General features: G+C 41.2%; 1 protein-coding gene and 1 pseudogene across 2 annotated transcripts in view; one reads left to right on the top strand and one right to left on the bottom strand.

The window, feature by feature from the left end:
* Positions 1 to 19,637, top strand: part of MAML3 (mastermind like transcriptional coactivator 3) — a 440,643-nt gene that overhangs the window by 233,736 nt on the left and 187,270 nt on the right. The window lies entirely within an intron of this gene.
* LOC100598635 lies at positions 6,674 to 7,117 on the bottom strand (annotated as a pseudogene). The gene has a single exon (XR_121168.4). The product of XR_121168.4 is annotated as an NADH dehydrogenase [ubiquinone] 1 beta subcomplex subunit 4 pseudogene (transcript).

Genomic DNA, 19,637 nt, shown 5'->3' with positions numbered 1-19,637 from the left:
CAGACACTTAATTCGGCTCTATTAAGGATCAGATGTCTCCGTCTGCCCTGGACAAATGTGTGTCCTCCATTAATGAAAGGTGGTTGATGGCCACTTTAGTGAACAGTTATGTAACAGGATGTACCAAAACACAACGGTGTGTGCATGTTGTATTATAAAGGCCCCTTAATGTAATTCATCGTAAAGTTCTTTGAGAATATTCTTTTTCTGCCTTTTTGTTTTGGGGAGTTCTTATTTCTACCTTAGAATGTTCTTTCTGTGGATTTTGGCATTTGGCCTCCACTTCTAGCACCAGTGCACAGACACAGCCGCACAGATCCACGGAAGTGTTGCTTGTGTGGATACACAGCCAGTCCTGGGCTCAGTAAGCAGATGAAGAAGCACATGTCCTTGGTTAATATCATATAAAGTGACAAGGCCACAGTTTGCAAGCATGTTTTGTGAAGACCTTTCTGGTCACACTTTGTTCTGACTTAACACAACATTGCATTAAAATATGGATTATTCATTAACTTACAGAAAGGCAAAAAAAGTGAATGTCATTGAAATCTGTGTTCCCTTTGGAAAAAAAATAACTAGAGTCATTAATCATTAGTTTGTTATGAACAACAGTGCTTGTAATGAACATTTAAAAATAAATGTATTTGATAATCGCAACAAAGTTTATTTAGGTTAGAAAAACAGTTATGGCATACAAATAGTGCTGAGAAACAAATTTAACAAGGCTTTTTTACAGCATGGCTTCTATAGCAAAAATAGTAAGATTCAGCCTGATGTGTATTAAAATCTATTATTCTTTTGACTCTGCAACTTTGATAAATCAAGCAAGAGTCATAAGAACAAAGAGAGGAAACAGCTTAACTGCTGTAATTTCATAGCCAAATAGAAGTGAAGTCTACCTTTTGTTGTTTACATGACTTTACCAAGCTTAATCCCATGAAAACAAATGAACAAACAAAAATGAAGACTCAATAGTTATAAATAGTAAACTAGACCTCTAGGGCTGAACTCCTGTGTTCAGCTGCACCAGGTCCCTGTTGTGGGATGTTCCACATTCCATGAAGTCTTGGCCTGTTTTTCCATGTGCTGTTCACCTCCCTCAGTTCTCAGTGGCAGGAGCAGAATCCACGCAGAGATTCTCACTTCTGCCTGTCATTCCCAGTCTCTGAACTCGTCCATCTTACATCCCTTTGCTTTCCTTTCTAAGAAAGAGAGAAGGAAAGTTAAGCTCCATCCAAACTTTCTACATAAAAAAGTTATGACATCCAAATTGCCCATTTGAAGAGAGACGGATAGTGATTCAGCAGAATTACAGTTCAAAATAAAATGGGATTTAACTTTGAGTTAAAAAGAAAAAGTGAATCCTAGCTCCTTTAAGGCATTTACCATGAATAAAACTTTAAAGTGAAATATCAGAAAATCAAGGATGAGATGGGACTTAGAGAGATCCTTCATCCCCTTTCCTCCCCCTTCTTCAATGAAGACCATATCTAAATCATCCCAGATGGCTGTTCTATTTTTAAAGATCTCCAGAAAAGGAGATTCTACCACCTCCTCAGTAACTCATTCCAGCATCTCTTGTTCCTCACTGCCAGAATATTTTTTCTGAGAGCCCTCAGAGGGAAAAAGACACACTATCCTAGATTTGGGGACCTGTAGTATTTCTCTTTAGGATTTAACCCCACTGTGCATATAGGAAACTAAGAGACAGATAATGTCTTTCTCTCTCCAGTGAAAAAGATGTTTTTTCTCTAATATTTGGCTTTAAATTACATTTATGTGCTTCTTGGGGCTCAATCCAAAATTCTCTTGCAGGCCTGCAGTACGCGCAGTACTCTGCTAGGTAAATGGAGGGAGCATTAAGAAACGATTCCTGTTTACATTCTAAGGAGTGAGGTCACACTCAGCTCCAGAGCCCACCTACTATGCTGGACAGACATGTTCATGTAATCACTTATTCTTTCATTCCAAAGATACGTACTGACCACCAGTCGTCTGCTTATCTCTCTGCTAGACACTGGAGACAGACACATTAGTGAGCAACACAGACTAGGTCCTTGTCTGCAAGGAGCCTACACTCAAACGGGAGAAGACAATACCAAGGAAAAAGGAAGAAACAAAATGATTATAAATTGTGGTCAGTGGTGTGAAGAAAACAAAACAGAAGGATGCGATAAAGTACAAGTGTGAGGTGCAGCTCACTGAGCCAGGGTGGCCAGAACAGCCTTTCTGGGGAGAGATGTGAGCTGAAATCTGAAGGATGACAATAAGCCCAGCAAAGAGCTGGGATAAGCGCGTTCCACATGGAGAGAAGCACCAGTGCAGATGCAGAGGAGGGAAAGAGTCCTCGGAGAGGCCAGCGCAGCCGCCTGGAGTGTGGTGGTGGAGGAGAGATGGGTATGAAGGAGCTGGGAGACACCAGACCATCCAGTGCCTCTTAGGCAAGTTTGACTTTCAGAGAAATGGGAATCTATAGAAGGATTTGAGGCAGAAAGACATACTCTGAAGAATGTTTTTCAACAGTGACTCTGGATGCTGGTGGAGAGTAGACCAGAGAGGGTAAGATGGGAAAAACGGCTAGTGGAACAATAGCGCAAGAGTCCAGGCAGGGAGCAGGCAGGGGAGACTCAGAAAGGTGACAGATGGAAGGTGTGTGTGCTGGCCACACAGACACAGCGTCCGAACATAGGTGTGCCCCGTTTTAAGAAAACAAAATACATAAAAATCAAAACTTAAAGAGAAAGTCTGATTATTCCCTTTATAAAGGGACTCACCTCAAGTATCTATTCTGTAAAGTAAAGGAAGATGTGTATGGGTCTTTGACTATAAATTTTAATAAGAGATATAAAACCTTAATAGACGGATCATGGAATTAGAAGGACTCATAGAGGTCATTTTCTCCTACTTTCCACCCAATAAAGAATCCCCTTTGCAAATCCCTGACAGATGAACATGCAGCCTTGGTATGAAAACTTCAAAGGACAGGAAGCTCATTAGCCTCACAAGGCAGCCCTTTCTATTTTGAATCGCTCTAATCGTTTTTTAAAAGTTTCTCCTTATATAGAGGCTGAATTCTTTCTCCCCATTACTTGCATCCATTGATCTTAGTTCCATGTTCTGGAGCTACATAGATCAAATCTAATTCTCTTCCTACATAGCAAACCATTAACTTTTTCAAGAGGAACTGTGGCATTCCCCCTCCTCAACTCTCCTCTTTCTCTAGCAAAATGTCCTCAGCTTCCTCCCCTCCTTTTCACTTGACATGGTTTCTGGGACCTTCTTTCCCCTGGCATTACCCTCTTGCTGCACTGCCACCTGATGAGAGTGATAATTTCAGAATGGAGCCCAACCTTCTAGATGGCATCAGTGCAGAGCATAACTATGTCTCCCTGGACTCAGAGAACATACATATGTTTAATGCAACCTAGAATTGCAAGAGCACATGGCTTCAAACTTCAAGGAAACCAAAGCTGCTTATGAGACAGGTTTTCCTGCCTTAAATGCAAGATTTTACAACTAAACCCAGCAAATCTTGCTACTGCTAACCTATAGGAGAGTGGTTCTTGAACTTTTGGAGAGTCATGGGCTGCACTGAGAATCTAAGAAAAGCTTTGAACCTTCTTTTCTGGAAAAGACACCCACAAAATTCTGCATACAATTTTCTAGGGTTCTCAGAACTCTGGAAATCCATTTTTATGTAAACCTCCAGTTTAAAAAGTCAGCATTATCAATGTCACAGAACCCTTGTCCTGTCATCTAAGAAATGTATATCTCCATTATCTCTATATTTTATTATAGTACTGTACAGGAAGTTAAAGAACGCCCACTTGAAAATCCCTACAAGTCACTATAAAATTGTTAATGAGAGAGGAAAGTTACAAAAAGTCTTCAAGTACCATTGGTGGATACATCTGCTTATGTTACCTTACTTAATCCCTACAACCCTCTTCTGAACTAGGCAATATTAGCCTTATCTTATGAATAAGAGGAAATGTAAAGCTATTAATAAAGAAAAATAGAAAGACCTGGGTGAAGGCAGTGGCTGCCGAGTGCATATTTTTACAACTCTCGCAATAGAACCATGGTTGGTGGCCCTCTCGACTTTTCAGTACTGAGGCCATGGCCACCTGGGGCACAGCATACATGCTTATGAGCAGGATTGGTTTCCTGGGAAATGTGTCCTTATATTGGCGCTTCAGTAGTGATATCCCTGGAAAGTGGTCCCCAGTAGGATTAGCCACTACCATGACCCCACACAGGTGGCCTGCTGTCACCAACACCATTCTCTTCAGAATCAGGCTGGCATTGGGTTAGTGGCCAATGTATAGTTATAACTCAGCAACTCAGTAGCAGAAATGTTCTGAGAACGGCTGAAAGGACAACAGCCCTTATAGGAGATCCAGTTTCAGAGAGTAACTTCTTATATGCCAGCCAATCATGGATGGGAGAAAGCAGTTCTGAGGATGCCTTCCTTTATTTCCTATCTCAGGAGCCAGGCTGTGGAATAGTTTGGAAATGAGAAACACATTTTATTCACAAGTGGTGAGGCTTGTAATGGAAAAGCACAGGCTTTGGAATTCAAATCTCACACTAGCTATGTGACCTTGGGCAATTTATTTAATCTCCCTGAGCCCCAGTTTCCTCATTTGTATAAATGATGTTTATTAACCTACCTTGCATGGTTGATGTGGGAATTAAGAGAAAAGATCTTGAATTTGCCTGGTATTTAATGGATGCGCACACAAGAAAAGCTTGCTGTTTGCTGATAACTTTGAGGAGTGCATAAATGGTTGGGGCCAGTCTGAGTAGCAGTAAATTTGGGTCATCTGTGTTAGCAGGCTTACTCTGGTTTGGACCCGGATTCCAGAGTGATTCCGGAGGAATTCCTGTCCCCATCCCTACCCCTCATCACTCCAAAATTTTGCTTAAGATAACAAGGAGGTCAGGGCATGTTCACTGTGAACCCCCACTCCATACAAGGTGCCATGTTATGGTGGGTTCAGAGGAACCCCCCCCTCCAATGCTGCTTAGCCACCAGCCTTACAAGGGATACTGGATGCTTTCGTACCTTGGATTCATACACACAGGTTTCTGAGATGAAGCAGTGTGGTAACTTAGCCATTAGTAGATCTCAGTCATAGCCTACACGGACATTTCTGAGAGAATCCTTGGTTAAACACTGCTAAGAGCAGAACTAAATACTGGTTAGGGCAAGTTCTGCCCATGTCGGTTCTATGAGGCTCTGTCTGAAAGTTAGGTTTAATCATAGAGATGGGGCCAGCTAACCTCATCATTCTGAGTCATTAGATGGAGACTAGACTTGGTCATCTCCCTTTGCTAATAAGGAAACTGACATAATTAACTGAAGGAAATTAACTTGGATAATTTTGCAGCATGAATCTGCTTCCAAAGAGGAGTTGGTTTTTTTCCCTCCCTGTGAGCTGTTAATTCAAGAGGCTGTGTTAACCTGCTGCTGTTGCCAACTGACAAATGTAGTATTTTCCTGATCAGCCTCTCAAGCCTTTTCCCTTGCTCCTCCAACAACAGAGAGAGGAGTAATAAACTATCCAGAATATTTTGCAACATGGGAGTCATTTGCATGTCTTTGTAATATGGGAGTTGAATGCCTATTTTCAGTAAATATAAGCCTCCCAGTTGACTTAAGGTAATTGAATGATTTTAGATTTATTGTATATGCCCTTTCCCCTTAGCCACTGGTTTTAAGCAGGCATAAAATCACATCAGAGAAAAAAAAAAAACCTGACTTTTGATATTCAAGTTGGCTCATCTGAATTAAAACCAAAATATGTGGAAATTGGGTTATCCACTCCAGACTTGGATCCCTTTGTCTGTGAACCCTCAAAGTCTCCAGTGGAGCTGAAGGTAACGTCTTTCTTCAGGTGACACTCTGGGGCAATTCTGGGGAAAAAGACAAGGAGAGAAAGATGTGTTTAACTTTATTCCAGTTGGTTTCATCTTCCTTTTTAATTGATTTTTGTCCTCTCCATCATTTTCTCTCCCAATTAACTTTGAATTTCTCTCATTTAGTTCTAGCTGTTTGTTGATGGTCGGGTTTGGTACATTCGGGTTAGGCATTTTGCTGTGTTCTTTTCTTTCCTTGCCATTAGTTTAAACGAGGTCTAAGCTCACAGTCTAGCTCTATTTCTGGAGAGACCTGCCACCTTTACAGGATTTACTGTGGTCATTTTCTTTTTTTTTCCTCCCCACAGTATGGTGCTTTGTGAATTAAAATCAAGGTTCCTGGGGACGGGAGGTAGGAATAGGGCAGGAGAAGCCTAGCCACATTATAATGAATAATAATAATAACTGTCTCCCTCTGTTGTGAGCTCTACCAGGCAGACCATGCTGGGCATGGTGGCATGTGCCTGTAATCCCAGCTACTCAGGAGGCTGAGGCAGGAGAATCGCTTGAACCTGAGTCAAAAGAATAATAGGTTTTAATAGACATCAGGCTGAATCTTACTATTTTTGCTATAGAAGCCATGCTATAAAAAAGCCTTGTTACATAGGTCCTAGTGTATAAATGATGCTCGACGAGTGTCTGTTGAATGAATGAACTAATTTTTGCCGAGCCCTTTATAATGTATAAAGATGCTTCACATAGCAACATGGGGTGATTGTTTTGTGTGTGTGTGTGTGTTTTCAATGATTAATAGATGATTTATTTAGGCAGGAATACATACAGTCATCATTGCCAGACTTAATATGAGAGGTGAAATGTTCGATCCAATTTTCCTTCCTGGATAAGTTTTTCTTTCCTATCCCTCTCAGTTTTGATAATATAATAAATGAAGATGAGGGGCCCAAATCCATGAGGGGCCCAGAGCTCCCATGAGTGAGTTTTTAGGAGTGGGTCTGAAATTAGGATAGACATTTGTTGTTCTTGCATAGGCCCAACGAATCAAGGCAGGATTTTCGATGAGCCCTCGGCGGTTGGGATCGTTGTACTGAAGCAGGTACTCTCGTTTCAGCCGAGCTCTTATGGCCAACCGCTCGGCTTGCGCCCCCCGGGTTTCCGGAGATATGTTGTATTTGGCTGGGTCGAGGGTCTCAGGCAGAGTGGCCAGGCTCGACGGCTTCTACTTTGGGAACGACATCTTGGCGACCCAGGGCACAATTGCGCCTGCGCGATTCTGGGGTGATTGTTTTTAAGACCTTCACAAAACCATTTCCTCCCTCATTTCATTATGATTGTGAAATTGCTTTGGAATTTTGGAACTGTGATACTTTTGCTGTATGCCTTTCATAAAAAGCCAAAGTCTAAATGCTTTTAAAAATATATATACGAGGAGCTGTGGAAGGAAGGCAGAAGGGAAACAATTTGTTACTGGATAATTTCTTGCAAAAAAAAATTTTTAATGTCGTTATCACTGAATGTTTTTTCTTTACAATTGCAGTTCACAACTCTTTTCCTCCTCTTTTACTAGGATGAAGGTGAATTTTAACAAAAGCAAGAAATATTTTAAAGGAAGAGAGCAAGTGGGCAGCCAGGGAAAGCTTTGCGTTTGTTTTTATGACTTGTGTTTTGACTTGGCGGATGTTCAAGGTTATTCTGCCTAACCAAATAATCCACACTGCTTCCATATCAGCAATAGCTGAGCTACCCTTCCAAGGGGCGCCCACCATAGTCTTCTGTTAAGACGTTATGAGGGACCTAAACCCTTGTCTTGCACTGAAATCAGTGGCAGCGCTGACACCCCCACAGCCTCTTGGTTCTTTTGCTCTCACAGCCATTGCACGTCTGCTTCTGAGAGAGTCACCCAGGAGTACATAACCGACAGCTTTTTCTTAGATGGCTTCATCTGTTCGCACTCATCACCAGACCATTAATGCTGACTTTTCCCCCATGAAACTCAAGTGTAAAAGTAGGAAAATAATTGGATTACTGTTATCCAAAAATCATTGGCACTTAGGACAAAGACCAAAGTCAGAAAAAGGAAAAAGCAGACAGATTTAGAAATTTTAAAAATTAGATAGGTCTTTGACTTTTACGGGTGAATTAAGAGCCATACTTAGGATTATAATGCATAAAAAAAATTAGGGGACAAATTAGGTGAAATAAAATCCAGAACTTCTAGATGATGACAGCACTAAGGCATTACTTGTACACATCTACTCCACATATTTCTGCCCCAGGATACTGAGATTTTTTCCCTCCCCTCTTGGTTCTTAGAAGCATACAATTTAGTGTGTTCATATGCATGCCTCATTTATGCCTGGAAAAGACAGAAAGAAAACCCTTTAGTAAGGACTGTGATTCAAAATATGTGTTACATTGACTTATTACCTACATTATCACTGTGTGTCAGGAAGCATATTGCTCACAGGTGGGATGCACAGTAATTTGGAAATACTCATTTTGGCCTTGGCATAGGATGACCTTGGCCTACTGCAGATTCATGCCCTGTGGCTATATTAGTTCCTAGGGCTGCCATAACAAATACCACAGACTAGGTGGCTTAATACACTAGAAATGGATTGTCTCACAGTCCTGGATGCTCGAAGGTAAAAATCAAGGTGTCAGCAGGGTGAGCAGGGCCATGCTTCCTCTGAGACTCTGCAGAGAATCCTTCTTACCTCTTCTTGGTTTCCGGAAGTTTGTCAGCAGTCTTTGGCATTCCTTAGCTTGCAGCTGCATAACTCCAATCTCTGCCTCCGCCGTCAAACGGCACTCTCCCTTTATGTCTTTGTGTTTTCACATGGCTGTCGTCTTATAAGATGATACCAGCTGTGTTGGGTTTTGCCTGTTCTACTCCAGTATGACCTCATCTTAATGAATTTCATCTGCAAAGATCCTATTTCCAAATGAAGTCACATTCCGAGGTACTGAAGTTTAGGACTTCAATATATCATTTTGCCGGGGAGGACACAATTTAACCCACAACAGTGCCTATACTTCTGCTTCAGAGCTCAGAATGTTACCTGTTTTCTTGTAACGGACTAGCTGTACGAAACCTTCATTTACTTCTCTCCTCAAGCCTTTATTTTTTCCTCCTTAGCAGTGTTCTTCCTTGGAGATGGTAACCTTGTGTCAAGGTCATTGAGAAAAGAAAGACTATTAGAGCCAAACTTCTTTGTCTCCACCTCTCCCCGTTCCATCTCAACATATCTCTCCCCCACATTTGTTTTTTAATCACTCTTTTGATGGCATTGATGTGCCCTTCTTCATTGTCTCAAAAACAGACACCTCTATGGGAATGTAAAATGATGCAGCCACTATGGAAAACAGTATGTCAGTTTCTCAAAAAATTAAAAACAGAATTACCATAAGATCCAATATTTCTGCTTCTGGATATTTAGCCAGCAGAACTGAAACAGGGTCTACAAGAGATATTTGTATACCCACATTCATTACTAGCATTACTCACAGTAGCCAAAATGTGGAGGCAATGGATGAATGGATAAACGAAGTGTGGTATGTACATATGTTTTAGTCTTTCCAGGCTGCTGTAACAGAATACCAAATACTACATGACTTATAAATAACAGAAACTTATTTCTTACAGTTCTGGGGGCTGGGAAGTCCAAGATCAAGGTGCTGGCACATTCTTATCTGGAGAGGGCCTGCTTCCTGGATCTTCGACAACTGTCTTCTTCCTATGTCTTCACATGAGGGAAAGAGTGAGGGAGATATCTGGGGCCTCTTATAAGGGCACTACCTTTCATGAAAGATCCACTGCCATGACCTAATCACCTTCCAGAGGCCGCACCTCCTACCTCATATTAATACCCTCACCTTGGGGGTTAGGATTTCAACATGTGAATTTCAGCAAGGAGACAACCATTTAGACCATAGCAATATAGCATGAAATATTTTTCAGCCTTAAAAAGGAAATCCTGGGCTGGGCGCAATGGCTCATGCCTGTAATTCCAGCAATTGGGGAGGCTGAGGCGGGCAGTTTGCCTGAGCTCAGGAGTTCACAACCAGCCTGGGCAACATGGTGAAACCTCATCTCTACTAAAATACAAAAAATTAGCTGGACGTGGTGGTGTGCACCTGTAGTCCCAGCCACTTGGGAGGCTGAGGCAGGAGAATTGCTCAAACCTGGGAGGCAGAGGTTGCAATGAGCTGAGATTGCGCCACTGCACTGCAGCCTGGGCAACAAAGCAAGACTCCATCGCAAAAAAAAAAAGAAATTCTGACATGTTGCAATACAGGCGAACCTTGAGGACATGATGCTAAATGAAATATTCCAGTCATTAAGAGATAAATATCATATGATTCCACTTACATGAGGTACGTAGAGTAGTTAAATTCATAGAGACAGAAAGTAGAGTGGTGGTTGCCAGAGTCCGGGTAATGGAGAGGATGAGGAGTCGTTTCATGAACACAGTTTCAGTATTGCAAGATGAAGATTTCTGGAGGTGGATGGTGGAGAGATGGTTGTACAACAGTGTGAATGTACTTAATGCCACTGAACTGTACACTTAGAAATGGCTAAGATGGTAAATTTTCTTTTACTAATATTTTAACCACAATTATATATATCTGTATGCCTGTATTATACTTCTCGGACTTTCCAACACACATTTTCACTTGTCCTTCCTTCCTTAGTGTCAATAGTTCCTGCTTCCTGACTTCCCTTCTCCTTCACACCCACTCAGAACTTACTTCTCCTGAAAAAGCTTTAACTTCACCTCATGACATACAACCTATGATGCCTTTTTTCCTTCTTGCAACAAGATTTCATATATAGAAGAGTCACACCTAATATCTCCATTCTTCAATTCCTAATATCTCCATTTGCCTCAGTTCCCTGACCAAAAACTGGCCTTCATTTACAGTACTATTCTACAACTGTGCTGTCCAATATAATAGCCACTAGTTGCATGTAGCTACTTTGAATTTATTTAAAAATAAATGCCTCAGTATTTAAATAAATTTGAGTTTAATTTAAAAGCCAGTACCTCAGTAGCACTAGCCACATATCAAGTACTCAGTAGCCACATGCAGCTAGTGACTGAAGTATCGCACAGTGCAGATGTAGAACATTTCCATCCTCTCAGCTCTGTTGGACAAACAACACTGTTCTTGTGCAAGGATTCTACTCATCACAGTCATCTGGAGGGCTTATTAAATCACAGTGTGCTGGGCCCCACCCTCAGAGTTTCTGATTCAGAAAGCCTGGGGACTGGCCGATAATTTGGATTTCTAACAAGTTCCCAGGTGATGTTGAGGCTGCTGAGTGTCATAGAGGAACCCTCGCTCAGATTCTCATGAATTACTAGGTTACTAACCTAGTGGTCTCTTAGTTCTCATTTCAAAGCTGCAACTGACACTACAAATTTGACCACAAATTATTCTTGTTTCGTCCTACTTTCTTGATGATGTTTTATGTTGATCTCTCACCAATATGATTTTTTTTTTATCTCTTTGCTGACTCCTCTCATTTAATTAACAGGACTCATTTCCAACTATGCATTTACTTTCTTAGGGAACTTCTGTGCTTATATATTGTTCAGGCAGACTCACATGTATGGCTGGATGCCTCTCATTTCTAAGGCTTTATTTTTTTTGTTGTTTTTTTGAGACAGCGTTGCACTTTGTGGCCCAGGCTGGAAGGCAGTGGGGTGATCTTGGCTCACCACAACCTCCACTTCCCAGGTTCAAGCGATTCTCCTGCCTCAGCCTCCTGAGTAGCTGGGATTACAGGCACATGCCACCATGCCCAGCCAATTTTTGTATTTTTAGTAGAGATGGGGTTTCACCATATTGGCCAGGCTGGTCTTGAACCCCTGACCTCCACCTACCACGGCCTCCTAAAGTGCTGGGATTACAGGTGTGGGCCACCACACCTGGTTTAAGGCCTTCTCTTTGGGTTTGCGGGATAACTGTATTTGGCTATACCACTGCTCTTGAACAGTATGATGTTAAAAACTAAGCTGTACTATGTCTGCCCTCTCTGACTGGTGAGTTGATGCTTCCCAGGTCTTTGATAACTGTTGCTATGTATTTCTTTCAGCGATGTTGAGATACTTGCATCAAAAGCTCCATAGACGTGTCAAGTATTATGTATACCTGTTCGTTAAATATTCATGCAGTTAGAGAAATCACCACTGCACAGGGCTGAGTAATTTCCTTAATGCTTTTCCTCATGGTGGCCAACTGTTTTATAGACATAATCTGACTAATCCTTTCCATGAGGTATAGTAGGGGTCAGATGTGAATATGCCTATTTTCAAATTAGGAATTGAGGTACAGAAAAGTTTAACAGAGTGATCAGAGTCACAAAACTGGTTCTGCTTCTGCCAAGGAACTCCAGCTCGAGTGCAGGAGTCCCATGCTAAGCCCCAGACCTCCATGCAAACCTCTAACTACTAGACAACACTAAGCTTGCAGGTTTAAAACATAAAAAGAAATTGCTAAATGTGATTCAGGGCGTACTTCGCATAATGTATTTCTGTGACACTTCATAGTAATGAGATAATTACCATGGGTACAGTATTAGAGTATACATATTCTGTTAAGTTACAGCTGCAAGAAATCAGTAATGACCATTAATCATTCCATGTTCATTCTCTGCGAATCTCAGATAGAAGTTAAGTTCAGAGTTCCAACAAACCTAAGACAAATTTTATAGTCATCATTTCTGCTGTTTACATGAAGTTTATGAATACAATAGACTTTCCCTAATTTAAACTAATTTGGGCAAACAGCTGCCTGAATTGAGAAGAATGTGAATTGAAGTATGGTAGTAAATATATACTGCATGTGATATATTTAAAAGTAACAACAGTAATTCAAACTAGACTAGTGAACTGTTAGTAAATAAACATCCTTGGGGAACTACTTAAATATCTGAGAAGAATTCATAATATATGTATCAATTGCTTATTTAAATTAGAGTCTCTTGAGTTCTTGAGTTTTTGAGACTCATTTCTATATTAAGTAGGTTAAACATTCCCCTTATAACCTTCATTATACCTATTCTTTTACACAGTAAGCTTTTTTCGTACATAAGGATAAATATTCAGTTGGCCCTTGGCCAAGTTACAGCTAAATGCAAAATTAGCAGGAATTGAATTAATCAGGTTTTACTACACAGTATACAGAAATAGTTATAGACAAACTTATTCTTTTCAAAATCAGGAATTAGTTACACATTTTAGAAGAGAATATAAAGTTAAAAGGAAATCTAAAATGTCAGTTTGTTCATCTTCCAACTATAGACAAGTAAACCTAGACAGATTATATAATTCTGGGCTGTTAGATCTATAGGGGACTTCAGAGCTTTTGTCCAGGGCAAAAATGGCAGCAAAGCGTAGTCAACTGACTGCCAGAGAGGATACAGCTTGGCCATGAGAGACGTGATTCTAGGTCCCAGAGCCCCTGACTCTAAGCTTACAATAGGTCCACAATCCATCTGCTTATTCTAGGTAATACATGTAATGTGGACACCCAGAAAAGGTAGACAGCTTCTATATGTAACCTGGTCCAGTATCTAGTTACCCAAACTGACACGTTCAGACCCTTGATGTCATTTAAGGCCATTTACTCAAAATCATTCACGGTGAAGAAGAATGGTGCACGGTTGTATAAGTTAGCCAAGCTGTGGTTGCCAGAATGGGATACAACATTGTTATCTGTGTCAGACAAGTGTTATGCATGAAGGGGAGCATTTTCCAATAGACAGGAGCAAAATAGAAACATGCAACAGGCTACAAATTCCTTTGAAATCAGGAGACTTGTGCATCTTTTGCATCCTCTGCACTTAGCTCAACACCTGACACCCATTGGGCCATCAAAAAGTAACAAATTTTTTTGAATGAATCATGTAATTTAAACACTTGGTTTTCTGGCATTTTTATAAAAGATAATTGTGATTAGGATTCAAGTGTAATTTTTCTTTCATGTTTACCAAAGTCAAGAAACCTTTGCAGAAGAATGTAATGAATTCTTGTTCTCTGATGTAAAATAAGGATCTTATTCAGTAACTACCTGCCAAGTTCAGCCACCCATCAGAGTTAAGAGTGCCTTCCAGGGTGATTTTGAAAGTAAGTTATTGATTTGTATCCAGAGTCCAAATAGGGATTCTTAGAGCTGGAACAAACCTTGGAGATCATGTAGTCCAACCCTCTCATTTTATAATTGAGGAAACAGAGGTCTGGAAAGGTTAAGTAACTGCTGCCTGATCACATAATTAAGTTTGTTTAGTTACTGTGCTTTGCTGAGATCTGGAAAACACCACATGCATATTTTTGCTTTTCAAGTTCCTGACATTTTCTGTTGTGTACACTCAGGGTATTTTTAAATACTGATAAGCATGTGAATGCAAACCTCATGTAGTCAAATCTGGCAGTGTGGGCAGTCTTCAGTGAAATCTATTACATTGCCTTGCTTGATACCTTTTTGTTCAGCTCTTTTTGGTGTGTGGTGTTTAGACAAAAGGTAACAAAATATTCAATGCAGTAAAAATCTTCCTTTCTTTCACATTCACATGACTTCAAAAATATCTCTAAAGTCATCAATTGTTATTACAAAAAAAAAAAAAATTTGCTTCTGAACTGAGACCAAGGTGAAAAAAACTCTGTCCCAGGGGAGTTTTAGAGAGCTACAACCATGCAAAAGTAGGTAGTTACAGAAAATATTATGCAAACTTAACTGTAGCATTATAATGGAAACTGCATAAATAATATCTGGATGGCTAGGTAAGAAAGATAAAACCATTGAAATACATACTTTTTACTCTACAGTTTTACAGTACATTTACAATGCACCACAATTTGAACAGAAAGTTGACAAACTCTGAACCTGTTTTAGGCAAAGTGATTTATCGCATGAGGCACTGGGCCGGTGCAGGAATCCTGACCATCATTCCTTGTTCTTCCTCTGAGTTACATTATGGCCCTGGTCTCTGTGTCTTGATTTTCCCACTGTACATCTCTCTGCAGTCAGGTAGATTATGGAAAATCATTGTAAAGTGACATTTACTAAGCTGCAGGGAACAAACACTTACTATTCAGAGCCTCCTAAAGTCATGGCAGGCTAACTTCTGCCTCCTCTGAGGTTTTGCTTAGAGTCATCTCTGACTATACTTCTTTGCTAATAGTTAAGGAGTGAATGTGAAGTTTATTCTGAATTTGGGAGACAAACACTTTTGAAAATATATACATGCTGGGCAGGTGGTATGTGCCCATAGTCTCAGCTACTTAGCTACTTAAGAAGCTGAGGCAGGAGGATCACTTGAGCCCAGAAGTTTGAGGCCAACCTGGGCAACATAGTGAGACCCCCATCTCAAAATAGGTAAATACATTAATAAAAATAGGAGTATACATATTGTTAAACTCTGAACCAATAGCAATTGTTGAGCTACTTGCCTCAAGACCAAGTCTGAGTTGTATTGATATGTACATTAAGGATGGCATTGTCTATTTGCTTAACAGGCCATGCAGGAATGATATTGGATCATGTAATGGGCTGAGTTGTGCCCTCTCAGATTCATTTGCTGAAGTCCTACTCCCCAGTTTCTCAAAATGTGACAGTATTTGGAGATAGGGTCATTTTAAGTTAAAATGAGGGCATTAGGGTAGGCCCTAACCAAAGATGACTACTATCTAATAAGAAGAGGAAATTTGGACCACAGAAAGATGCCAGGAATGAGTGCTGACAGAGGGAAGACTGTGCAAGGACACAGTGAGAAACTGGCTGCCTGTAAGCCAAGAAGAGAGGCACAGGAGAAACCAACCCTGCAGACACCTTGATCTTGGACTTCCAGCCTCCAGAACTGTAAGAAAATTAATGTATGTTGTTTGAACCACCCAGTTTGTGGTATTTTGTTATGGCAGCCCTAGAAAACTAATACAGATCACTTCGAATATTTTACCTTTTGTAACCAGCTATAACTGATTTTTTTTTTTTTTTTTTTTTTTTGAGACAGAGTCTTACTCTGCTGCCCAGGCTGGAGTGCAATGGCATGATCTCGGCTTATTGCAATCTCTGCCTCCCGGGTTCATGCCATTCTTCTGCCTCAGCCTCCTGAGTAGCTGGGACTACAGATGCCTACCACCACACCCAGCTAATTTTTTTGTATTTTTAGTAGACACAGGGTTTCACCGTGTTAGCCAGGATGGTCTCGATCTCCTGGTCTCATGATCCACCCACCTCAGCCTCCCAAAGTGCTGGGATTATAGGCGTGAGCCACTCACTGCACCCAGCCCTATAACTGATCTTTATCATTACAAAATCAGAAGTTATCACTAGAAGTGACCATTTTTCCTCCAGTGTCTCCTGAAACCTTCTGGATAAAGTCCAAGCTTCTTACCATGGCACACAAGGTCTATACAGCTCTTTCTTATGCAGGTTTGTTTCTCCACACTTCCACCCTACACTGTGGCTCAAGCCAGATACAACCACAGTCAGGCGCTGCATAACGACATTTCAGTCAATGACAGGCCACATATATGATGGTGGTTCCACAAGATTGTAACACCACATTTTTCATATTTTTACTGTACCTTTTCTGTATTTAGATATGTTTAGATACACAACCAATTACCATTGTGTTACAGTTGCCTGTAGTATTCAGTACAGTAACATGCTGTACGGGTTTGTAGCCTAGCAGCAATAGACCCCAGGTGTGTAGTAGGATATTAGGTTTGTGTGAGTACACTCTATGATGTTCACACAATGACGAAATCACTTAACACATTTCTTAGAATGAATCTTTGTCATTAAGCAAGTTTTCACTTAAAACCATGCTTCCACCTGGGCGACAGAGCGAGACTCCGTCTCAAAAAAAAAAAAAAAAAAAACATGCTTCCTTCTCCTCTGACCCAAGGTGGTGCTCTCTCTGCCTGGGCTGTCTTCACCTCACTATGAATGCTTAAGTTCTTGGGTTGTGTATCAGCCCCAGCAGGAAGCCTTACTTCATCTGGACTGAGTGGCATGTGGCGCTTTGTGCTCCCACAGCGTGGTCGCCTATGCCTACTGCAAACGACACCGTCTTTGCCCATCTGCATTTCTTTCCTCTCCATTCTGAAGGAAAGAGATTGGCTTTTGTTCAGTAGTGTGTCCCTACTTGCTGATGCAGAACCCAGCACCCAGTAGATGTTCAGTTAGTTAAATCTAAGCATGAGCAAATTTGTGCAAAATATTCCTTTAAAATATCAATTGAGAGCCAAACCCATCTAAGACACTGAGAGGACAGAGACATGTTCAAACCAAATTATCAGTTTAATTAGTTTGCTAGGGTTGCCAGTACCACACACTGGCTGGCTTCAACAAGAGCAATTTATTCCCTCATAAGGAGGCTAGAAGTCCAAAGTCAAGATGATGGGATGGTTTCTTCTGAGGCCTTGCAATGGTCTGAATGTTAGTCCTCCAGAATTCATGGTTGAAACATAATCTCTGCTGTGGTAGTAAGAGGATGGGGCCTTTAGGGAAATGATGAAGTCATGATGACATCACCCCCATGAATGGATTATTGCCTCCCAAAGGGCTGGAAGGAACTAGCTTAGGCCTTTCCCTTTGCTCTTCTGTGTTTTCACCATGGGAGGACACAGTGTTCCCTTTTGCCTTTCTGTCCCTTCTGCCATGTGAGGATACCTAGATGGTGCCGTCTAATGAGTAATGGACATTCACCAACACTGACATTGCGAGTGCCTTGATCTTGGGCTTTCCAGCCTCTGGAACTGTGAACAAATACATTTATGTATAAATTACCCAGTCTCAGGTATTTTGTTATAGCAGCACAAACAGACTAAGATGGGCATCTCCCCTTTCCTGGTAGATGGTCATCTTCTTATAAGAACACCAGTCATATCACATTGGCGCCCACTCTAATGACCTCATTTTAACTTAACCTCTGTAAAGACTCTGCTGTAAATATAGTCACATTCTGAGATACTGGGAGTTAGGACTTCAACGTATGAAGTGGACACAGAATTCAGTCTCTGATCATTAGCCATGAGCACTGGCTTCGTAGGTATTTACCACCTTTGTGTATCCCTAGACTGGATGTAGACTGCTACATTGTACTTCTCCAGAAGGTTATTAGCCATAAAGATTCTATAATAAGGGTACATTTTTGTCAAGAAAGGAGCATTTTGTAGTTTGTTGTTTTCAGAGGTTGGAGTAGGCTATTATATTGGGAATTCCACAGCCCCAAAAATAAAGTCCTGGAAGACTGGCGTTATGAAATTACTGCAGAATTCATTGCTGAGGCTGGACACAGTGGTTTAAATCTCTAATCTCAGCACTTTGAGAGGCTTAGGTGGGAGGATCACTTGAGCCGAGGCCTGGGTGACAGAACAAGACCCCATCTCTAAAAACAAAAATTTTTTAAAGAATTCATTGTGAACATTACTGTCTTCACTGGAAATTCCTGTTCTGAAATGGCCAGTACTTGGTTAACCCAGGAAATTCAATGGTCACGTGTCCAGTTCCTACCCAGGAGATGAAAACATTGGATCGGAAGGTTTTCTTCCTGTCTTCACTGCTCATTGGACTTTCAGGACTGGAAGAGGTCTGTGGATCACGATGAAGTCTTGATGTCTTTTAGCTTCAGATTGGACACAGAGATTTTTGGCTGCCACGTCTTAAAGGGGCACTAAAGGGTCCACCCCGGCTCAGCCTTGGTCACTCCCTGTACATAATTGAAATCGCTGCCCACAGAAGTCAGTGAGGTTGTGGCGAAGAGGCTGTGTAAATGACTCTGACTGTTGCTATAACAACAGTACCTTGGTCTAATTTCTTTTGAAAAATGAATTTCAGCTGGTGGGATGAAGCCGAGCAGCTTCGCCCCACAGATGAAAGCTCTGCCGCCAGGCTCCAGAGCTCTGCTGTTTACAGACTGAATGTGTGGTGTGTACCTCCGCCTGGCTGAAAATTTTCAGAGCGGGTCAAATGACTTCCATGTTTGCCTGTATGTGAGAACGTGCCTGTCTGTGTGTGGGTATCTTCTTCATCCATGGGGGATTCATCCTGGGGAGAAAAATTCTCTCCTCCTGCCTTGGCTTCTGTTTATTAACAAAGTTACTCAAAAGACATGCAAATAATGACAGTTCTGTAATTGGTCAAGGAAGGCAAGTCCCTAAGCCTCTTCTGGTTTGGAGTAAAAATCTGTTGTGAAATGGAGAATGGAGGCCTGGGAGTCAGATGCTGTCTAGAAATAAGAATTATGTCCTGTTTGCTCGCTCATTGAGACGTGCGTGTGTGTGTGTGTGTGTGTGTGTGTGTGTGTGTGTGTGTGTGTGTGTCCAGGGGAAGGAGAGAGGGAGAGAATGAGAGAAACTGGAAATTCTCTTCCAGGAGGTAGCTCTTAGCTGCCTGGGAGTACTGCTTTATGCAAACTGCAACTCACAAGAAAGAAGAGCAGTGTCTGGCCTCTGAGGGAAACACGAGGCTTTTTATAGAGTAAGAGATCTTATTTCAATACTTTTGTTTTCCAAAGGGAGATAAACATGTGCCGGGATTTTATTCAAAAGCAGTGTCAGGTCCGGGCACCCTGGCTGTTCGCATCCTGCTAAGCTGGTGCACGACTTCAGTGCTGTTGAGGAAAACAGTCTTTTGGAAGGGCTGAAAACAAAAATGAGAATTTCTTATTGAAAAGAAAGGACATTTTAAGTAAACAATGAAATAAAAAGACTGTTGAATCCTCCCCAAGGGAGAGAAAAGTA

Source organism: Nomascus leucogenys, chromosome 7b (assembly GCF_006542625.1).
Source record: "Nomascus leucogenys isolate Asia chromosome 7b, Asia_NLE_v1, whole genome shotgun sequence".
Taxonomy (NCBI): Eukaryota; Metazoa; Chordata; class Mammalia; order Primates; family Hylobatidae; genus Nomascus; species Nomascus leucogenys.
Note: the sequence above shows the minus strand (reverse complement) of the source record. Positions and strands in the feature narration are given on the sequence as shown.